Source organism: Panulirus ornatus, chromosome 40 (assembly GCF_036320965.1).
Source record: "Panulirus ornatus isolate Po-2019 chromosome 40, ASM3632096v1, whole genome shotgun sequence".
NCBI lineage: Eukaryota > Metazoa > Arthropoda > Malacostraca > Decapoda > Palinuridae > Panulirus > Panulirus ornatus.
The window spans coordinates 10,471,256-10,480,688 of NC_092263.1; positions in this window are offsets into that span (position 1 = coordinate 10,471,256).

The window sequence follows — 9,433 nt, forward strand, 5'->3', positions numbered from 1 at the left end:
CTCGTGGTGGCCCAAGCCTGGCCCTCGTGGCCCGCACCGCGCGCCCCAGCACGGCCGCTGTGCGGGCTGGGCCAATGAAAAAAAAAAAAAAAAAAAAAACCACCCCCCCCTCCCCCACGCGCCACCCGGGGCTCAGTTGTTCGCGGAACAATTGGGTGGCGCGCGGGGGCCGTCGACAATCGCGTGTGTTGTTTGTGTCGCTGTGGCTTGTGGTGATGGCGGGCGGCGCGGGGCGGCCCGCGCAGCCGTGCGCTCCCGGCGGACCCGCGGCCTGGTGGACCGCCCGCGCCCTTCGGGAGCCGCCACGCTGCGCCGCCCGCGCCGCCAGCCCCTTGGGCAATACACGCCCACACATGTCAGTATTTATTCAGTTTAACCTGCAATAAAAGTCAAATCTATATTCATGTGAATTATAGAATGATACAATTCGTGAACATATAGAATATTAAATGTACAAATATAATGGCTGGTCTTTCATTTCTCCACAACAACTTTCTTAGAAAGTGTCTTTTAAGAGGATGTGAAAATACGATTCCCACCTTTAAATGGAGTAAAATTATGTCAATCATCACACGGACATATGTATAAGTCTGTGTATGTATATGTATGTATATATGCGTATATGGGCGTTTACGTGTGTGTGTGTGTGTGTGTGTGTGTGTGTGTGTGTGTGTGTGTGTATATATATATATATATATATATATATATATATATATATATATATATATATATATATATATAACGTGTGTGTGTATGAGTAGTTGGGCCATATATCGTCTGTTTCCTAGCGCTACCTCGCTGACGCGGGATACAGCGATTAAGTATAATAAAAAAAATAACAATATTAATATACCCACGGAAAGCTTACGAGACGTAAATGGCAGCTATAAAGCATACTTATATATATATATATATATATATATATATATATATATATATATATATATATATATTACCTTCAAATGAAGACTTCCAAACAAGACATACATTAAAAGCTGAAAGAAAATAACAAACAATTGTATATAGCAGTCAAAAATCATATCTTGTAAATCAAGCATGCCTACCAGGCGACAAAGCTAAAAGATAAAACTTAGCTTATATATAACCTATATGGTTAACACAGGAACCCTACGACCGGCTGTGTTAGCTCTATAGATCAGCCAAGGGTTGTACACCAATTTGGGTCAGGTAACTGACTTAACACTTACGTAAAGTTAGCTGACTTAACACTTACGTAAAGTTAACTGACTTAACAATAAAGTTAAATGACTTAACACTTATATAAAGTTAGCTGACTTAACACTTATGTAAAGTTAACTGACTTAACACTTATGCGTAAAGTTAACTGACTTAACACTTATGTAAAGTTAACTGACTTAACACTTATGTAAAGTTAACTGACTTAACACTTATGTAAAGTTAACTGACTTAACACTTACGTAAAGTTAGCTGACTTAACACTTATGTAAAGTTAACTGACTTAACACTTACGTAAAGTTAGCTGACTTAACACTTATGTAAAGTTAACTGACTTAACACTTACGTAAAGTTAGCTGACTTAACACTTATGTAAAGTTAACTGACTTAACACTTACGTAAAGTTAGCTGACTTAACACTTATGTAAAGTTAACTGACTTAACACTTACGTAAAGTTAGCTGACTTAACACTTATGTAAAGTTAACTGACTTAACACTTACGTAAAGTTAGCTGACTTAACACTTATGTAAAGTTAACTGACTTAACACTTACGTAAAGTTAGCTGACTTAACACTTACGTAAAGTTAACTGACAACACTTATGTAAAGTTAACTGACTTAACACTTATGTAAAGTTAACTGACTTAACACTTACGTAAAGTTAGCTGACTTAACACTTATGTAAAGTTAACTGACTTAACACTTACGTAAAGTTAGCTGACTTAACACTTATGTAAAGTTAACTGACTTAACACTTATGTAAAGTTAACTGACTTAACACTTATGTAAAGTTAACTGACTTAACACTTATGTAAAGTTAACTGACTTAACACTTACGTAAAGTTAGCTGACTTAACACTTACGTAAAGTTAGCTGACTTAACACTTACGTAAAGTTAGCTGACTTAACACTTACGTAAAGTTAACTGACTTAACACTTATATAAAGTTAGCTGACTTAACACTTATATAAAGTTAGCTGACTTAACACTTATATAAAGTTAGCTGACTTAACACTTATATAAAGTTAGCTGACTTAACACTTATATAAAGTTAGCTGACTTAACACTTACGTAAAGTTAGCTGACTTAACACTTACGTAAAGTTAGCTGACTTAACACTTACGTAAAGTTAGCTGACTTAACACTTACGTAAAGTTAGCTGACTTAACACTTATGTAAAGTTAACTGACTTAACACTTACGTAAAGTTAGCTGACTTAACACTTACGTAAAGTTAGCTGACTTAACACTTATGTAAAGTTAACTGACTTAACACTTACGTAAAGTTAGCTGACTTAACACTTACGTAAAGTTAGCTGACTTAACACTTATGTAAAGTTAACTGACTTAACACTTACGTAAAGTTAGCTGACTTAACACTTATGTAAAGTTAACTGACTTAACACTTATGTAAAGTTAACTGACTTAACACTTATGTAAAGTTAACTGACTTAACACTTACGTAAAGTTAGCTGACTTAACACTTATGTAAAGTTAACTGACTTAACACTTATGTAAAGTTAACTGACTTAACACTTATGTAAAGTTAACTGACTTAACACTTATGTAAAGTTAACTGACTTAACACTTACGTAAAGTTAGCTGACTTAACACTTACGTAAAGTTAGCTGACTTAACACTTACGTAAAGTTAGCTGACTTAACACTTATATAAAGTTAGCTGACTTAACACTTATGTAAAGTTAACTGACTTAACACTTACGTAAAGTTAGCTGACTTAACACTTACGTAAAGTTAGCTGACTTAACACTTATATAAAGTTAGCTGACTTAACACTTATGTAAAGTTAACTGACTTAACACTTATGTAAAGTTAACTGACTTAACACTTACGTAAAGTTAGCTGACTTAACACTTATATAAAGTTAGCTGACTTAACACTTATGTAAAGTTAACTGACTTAACACTTACGTAAAGTTAGCTGACTTAACACTTACGTAAAGTTAGCTGACTTAACACTTATATAAAGTTAGCTGACTTAACACTTATGTAAAGTTAACTGACTTAACACTTACGTAAAGTTAGCTGACTTAACACTTACGTAAAGTTAGCTGACTTAACACTTACGTAAAGTTAGCTGACTTAACACTTATATAAAGTTAGCTGACTTAACACTTACGTAAAGTTAGCTGACTTAACACTTACGTAAAGTTAGCTGACTTAACACTTACGTAAAGTTAGCTGACTTAACACTTACGTAAAGTTAGCTGACTTAACACTTACGTAAAGTTAGCTGACTTAACACTTACGTAAAGTTAGCTGACTTAACACTTACGTAAAGTTAGCTGACTTAACACTTATGTAAAGTTAACTGACTTAACACTTATGTAAAGTTAACTGACTTAACACTTACGTAAAGTTAACTGACTTAACACTTATGTAAAGTTAACTGACTTAACACTTACGTAAAGTTAGCTGACTTAACACTTATGTAAAGTTAACTGACTTAACACTTATGTAAAGTTAACTGACTTAACACTTATGTAAAGTTAACTGACTTAACACTTATGTAAAGTTAACTGACTTAACACTTACGTAAAGTTAGCTGACTTAACACTTATGTAAAGTTAACTGACTTAACACTTACGTAAAGTTAGCTGACTTAACACTTATGTAAAGTTAACTGACTTAACACTTATGTAAAGTTAACTGACTTAACACTTATGTAAAGTTAACTGACTTAACACTTATGTAAAGTTAACTGACTTAACACTTATGTAAAGTTAACTGACTTAACACTTATGTAAAGTTAACTGACTTAACACTTACGTAAAGTTAGCTAAGCTAAACATCTCTCTGAATTAAAGAAATAGACGAAAAAATAAATGAATGACATTTTTTAAAAGACTTTCAATATGTTCTGCAATCCTCGTTTCTCCTTCCCTCTCTCCGACTACCTTTCTAAGTTCTTTATTCTCATAATTTCAAATATACTTCAATATGGCAGTATTTACTACTTTACTCCAACATGCAACATCATACTAGAAAGCAAGTGAATTAGCACAACAGCTTCGAAATACAAGTATTTTCACTTGAAAGTAATTCAGCATCAGTTGGTCTTATGTAGCCATTTTCCACAATGGCCGCCTTGCTTCAAAACTCAATTATAAAAAAAAATATAATAAAATGTCTGATAAATAACTTGCAAGAGATGCCATTTAAGTACATGAACGTGTCTTTTCATCAATCTAATTACATGAATTCACTTATTTAAATGTCTTTCGGACAACTTGAATTAATCGAACGAAATTAGGTATTTGTGGATGAGAGATGTGCAAATGGCCTCCTGCATCTCCGGTGTTGCACTCCACGCAGGAGCAGGGTAAGGCGGGCTGCCCTGGTACTTACTCATTAATGCTGCTGCTGCTGCTGCTTCAGAAGAAGAAAAAGTGGGATTTGATATGCTCAATTAAGATTTCCAGTTCATATGAACAATTTAGATTAATTTGACCGACGTAATTTCATACAATTTTTCTTTTCGAAAACAAACGTCGGTTGCCGAGAATTCGCCAGACAAATTGCCAGACTTTAATATTGGCGAAGCCGTGAATAATCTATAATTGTGAAAAAATAAGATAACAGCTGTTATCATTTTCTCAAATATAATTCTAGCTAAGCAATCATTTACTTAAACTACAGCCAATTTTTAAAACCCAACAGTACGCGTAGATATTAGCCAGTTACCAAAATGTGCGTCTAAATCGCCAATAATTCACTCGACCAATAGTGACTGATCAGCGTCCATTAGGACCTGGACCCACACTCCCGCCTCAGTTGACATTCGGAAGTGAGTAGGAGTACACGTGCTCGTCGTGTGTTACTCCATTTTCATAAATGACTAACGTATCTTTGGATTACATACGCCCTTACGATCTCCTCTGATTTGATAAGGTACGTTGAGATTTAAGAATATCATTTAGGCTATTGGTGTATTTATACTAACGAGAGTTTGAAGGTTATTGGAGGCGGAGGGATCAAGGTGGGGGGAGGTTGAGGCAATTGCTGTTTGCTGATGGCGCGGCTGTGGTGGTGGACCCCAAATGAGGACTCACAGAAAACGGTGTGTAAGGAGACCATGTGTGATTGGAAAACGTTAAGGGCTAATGAGAGTGAAAGGTATTTAAGTATACTTAATGACGAGAGACATAGCTAGCGCGTAGTGCTCACCATAATATGATGTAGTTACGATAAACAAAGGTTATGTGGGTTAAGATTAGCCAAGAAATGTTTATAAAATGGAGAGACAGAATGTTTTTTGTGAGCTGAGAGGCAGCAGCCTATGTTTGGGTGAAGCGGCAATACCAGACAGCTACCATGGGCCATAGGAATGACCCTTGACAGCCACTGAATTACTGGCTGACCCCATAGCCAGACACTCAGGGGGGGGGGTGTAGATGAGTGAGGGGAGGTTGACCAAGTGGAGGGAAGAATAGACAAGGTTCTTGTAAGCGATCGGGACCAGAACATGCAGGAGCGTGCGAGGCGTGCATGGGATAGAGCGAAAATGAAGAGATGGGGATTATATACGGGGGGCGACGTGCTGATGAAGCTGTGTAGAGGAACCAGAGAGAGAGCAACGTGAGGCTTGGGTATGTATGGGTATAGGGAGCTGTAGTCTCGGTGCATGACACACGACAGCTAGAGAATAAATGTGAGCGAATAAGGCCATCATACTTCGTCTATACCTGGCGCTCCGTTGCCAAGGCGGGAAACGGCGAAGAAGTATGGAAGAAGATTCTAGACTGAAGCGAAGTTACATTTTTTTATTATAAGACAGTAGGGTAAAGTAATTTGACCCTTACGTTGTATACATCACCACAATTACTATCATGCTCGTTTGTAGATCGTATCTTTGTTAATAAAATGGTAGTTAGATAACTGGTTAGTGTTGGATTGAACTTTATATCACGTTAGCACCCCAATGCTATAGGGTTCCGGCAAACGTCAAAGGTTGCGCTACGATCAGCAGCAGGGAAATGGATGGCTTCCTCCGGAGTGAGAAGTTTCTCGAACGATTTTGTACACAGCGCATTTTCGCCGAAGATAAGATCTTCACACCTGGGTTACCGGCGTAGGTGGTGGCGTCCGGTAACACCTGTTGCCAATTATACCAGGCAGAGCTGTTAGTGATAATTGATTAATGTAGTAATTAATTTTGCCTGGGAAAAGTGTCTCTAATATTTAACAAGATTCTAATTCAATTAGTAATTTATAACATCAATAACTTTATTGTTTTATAATTTAATGTAACTTGATTATATAATTACTTGATTACTTTTAATCATATTTTCTTCAATCCACTTATTTTATCTGATTTGATTATCCTATTGTCCATTCTCTTATTACATTATCTCATTATCTAATTCATTATTATTTAATCTGATAATTACCAGATGATACAGAATTATTAGATCTTCATATAGTTTATACCATTATATAAGATTACCGAAGATATAAAACATATATGTTTGTGCCTTACAGGGACCTGAGGCAGTTCATATATATGTCTATAACAAGGACAGTAATGACGAGGAAACTACTGCCCTAACCCTGGGAATTGGTCATTATATAAGAAAAAGAGTTATATTGAGAAGTCTGTCCTTAAAAAGCCCCATTTTTTGTGGTAGAAAACGTAAAATATGAGAACGGGAAGGTGATGGGTGACTATGGAATTGGTCATTATGAGAAAAAGTTATATTGAGAAGTTTCTCCTTAATAAGCCCCGTTTTTTGTGGTAGAAAACGTAAAATATGAGAACGGGAAGGTGATGGGTGACTATTCTTAATCATTTTTTGTTTTTATTTTTAATAGAAGTGCTTGTTAGATGGCGTTCCGCAGGAGTTCCGTGAGAAGACTAAGGGGGGCGGGTTTCCAAAGGTAATTCCACAACAGAAATTCCTTTTCGATTATTTTTCCATTATGTGTGTGTATATGTGTGGATGTATGTGTATGTGTGTATGTATATATGTGTGTGTGTGTGTGTATGTATGTGTGTGTGTGTGTGTGTGTGTGTGTGTATGTATGTATGTGTGTGTGTGTGTGTGCATATGTGTGTATGTATGTATGTATGTATGTGTGTGTGTGTATATGTGTGGATGTATGTGTGTGTGTGTGTATGTATGTGTGTGTATATATGTATGTGTGTGTGTGTGTATGTATGTGTGTGTGTGTGCATATGTGTGTGTGTGTGTGTGTGTATGTATGTGTGTGTGTGCATATGTGTGTATGTATGTATGTATGTGTGTGTGTCTGTAGAACATGCATTTAGTCTCGAATTATTTCTTTAATTGTCCTTAATTATAACCATAACTAAAGGGGTGGGGACGGTAATAACCACAGAATTTAGTATTTAAGATGTAAATAAACCATTTATTACAAGGTTAATTAGCCAGTTCAAAACATTTATCTGTCTTCTTTGTCATGTAGATAATTACTTTATTAATTATTAAATGGCCGATTTACTGTATGTTTTGACATCTTGATAATACGCAAGGCAGAAGTTCAAATTATGAAATACGTGTTGATAAATAGATTAAGAATATATATATATATATATATATATATATATATATATATATATATATATATATAATTCTCTTTTTTTCTAATCTCGCTACACATCAGGGAAAGCAGAGAGATGGAAGAAGACACAAACTCGTATATGTTCGAATCCTGGTCTCCGGTAGTCTGTCCACAGTCAACCCAGCTGTTCATATATCCCCATGGGATTGTTGATCAATTGGGTACCACTGTCAGCCCAGCTGTTCATCCACCTCAGTGGTACCTGGCTTAGCATATATATATATATATATATATATATATATATATCATACTATTCGCCATTTCCCGAAATAGCGAGGTAGCGTTAAGAACAGAGGACTGGGCCTTTGAGGGAATATCCTCACCTGGCCCCCTTCTCTGTTCCTTCTTTTGGAAAATTAAAAAAAAAACGAGAGGGGAGGATTTCCAGCCCCCCGCTCCCTCCCCTTTTAGTCGCCTTCTACGACACGCAGGGAATACGTGGGAAGTATTCTTTCTCCCCTATCCCCACCCAGGGATAATATATATATATATATATATATATATATATATATATATATATATATATATATATATATATATATATATTACTGATGGTTACTGTGGACCCGTAACATTGGTCAGCAATTGGGGGGGGACCCGTCACACTAGGTGGGTACTGGGGGGGGGACCCGTAACACTAGGTGGGTCCGGGGGGGGGGAGACAACCCGTAACACTAGGTGACGCAAGACAGTCACAGGGGGGGGGGGAGAGGGGGAAGGTATACACAACGTGTAAACAAACTTTATGTTTACATCCCGCTGGTCTAGTGTGAGTCACCACCACCAGAGGGCCGGGGGTCGGGGTCCACAGCAGCTGGGTTCGTCAGTCTGCCAGTGGAGGCCAGCGAGTGAGGTGCTCCGCGCTCTGCCACTCCTCCTCCACCACCACACCCTGTCACTCGCCACGTGTGTCCTCCCCAGCGTGTGTGGTGGGGAGGTTAACCTGTAATTACATGGTTGACCCTGAATTAAGAGACCTTATTAAGGGCGCCATCTTGCACACCCTTCTCCTGACGCAGCTTCGTCAGGTCATTTTAACGTTATATTAAATTATTCAAGTTAAGAATATTATATTAAATTATTCAAGTTAAGAATATTATATTAAATTATTCAAGTTAAGAATATTATATTAAATTATTTAAGTTTGGAATTACTCGATTATCCAAGAACAGTAGTTTACGCTTGTTCGAAGAAGACGTTGCGATTATATTAAGCGATTGTGTCTGGTCGAATTGCACACTGGGTGTGACTGGTAACATCACACCGCCCCTTGTCCGTGTTACTGTGCGTGGTGGAGTGTGTGGTGTATCGGTCACTCCACCTGGTGTAGTGTGGTGCATCGGTCACTCCACCTGGTGTAGAGTGGTGCATCGGTCACTCTACCTGGTGTAGTGTGGTGGAAGTAAACTCCTGTCACTCCACTTGGTGTAGTGTGGTGAAGTAACTCCTGTCACTCCACTTGGTGTAGTGTGGTGAAGTAACTCCTGTCACTCCACTTGGTGTAGTGTGGTGAAGTAACTCCTGTCACTCCACTTGGTGTAGTGTGGTGAAGTAACTCCTGTCACTCCACTTGGTGTAGTGTGGTACATCGGTCACTCCACTTGGTGTAGTGTGGTAAAGTAACTCCTGTCACTC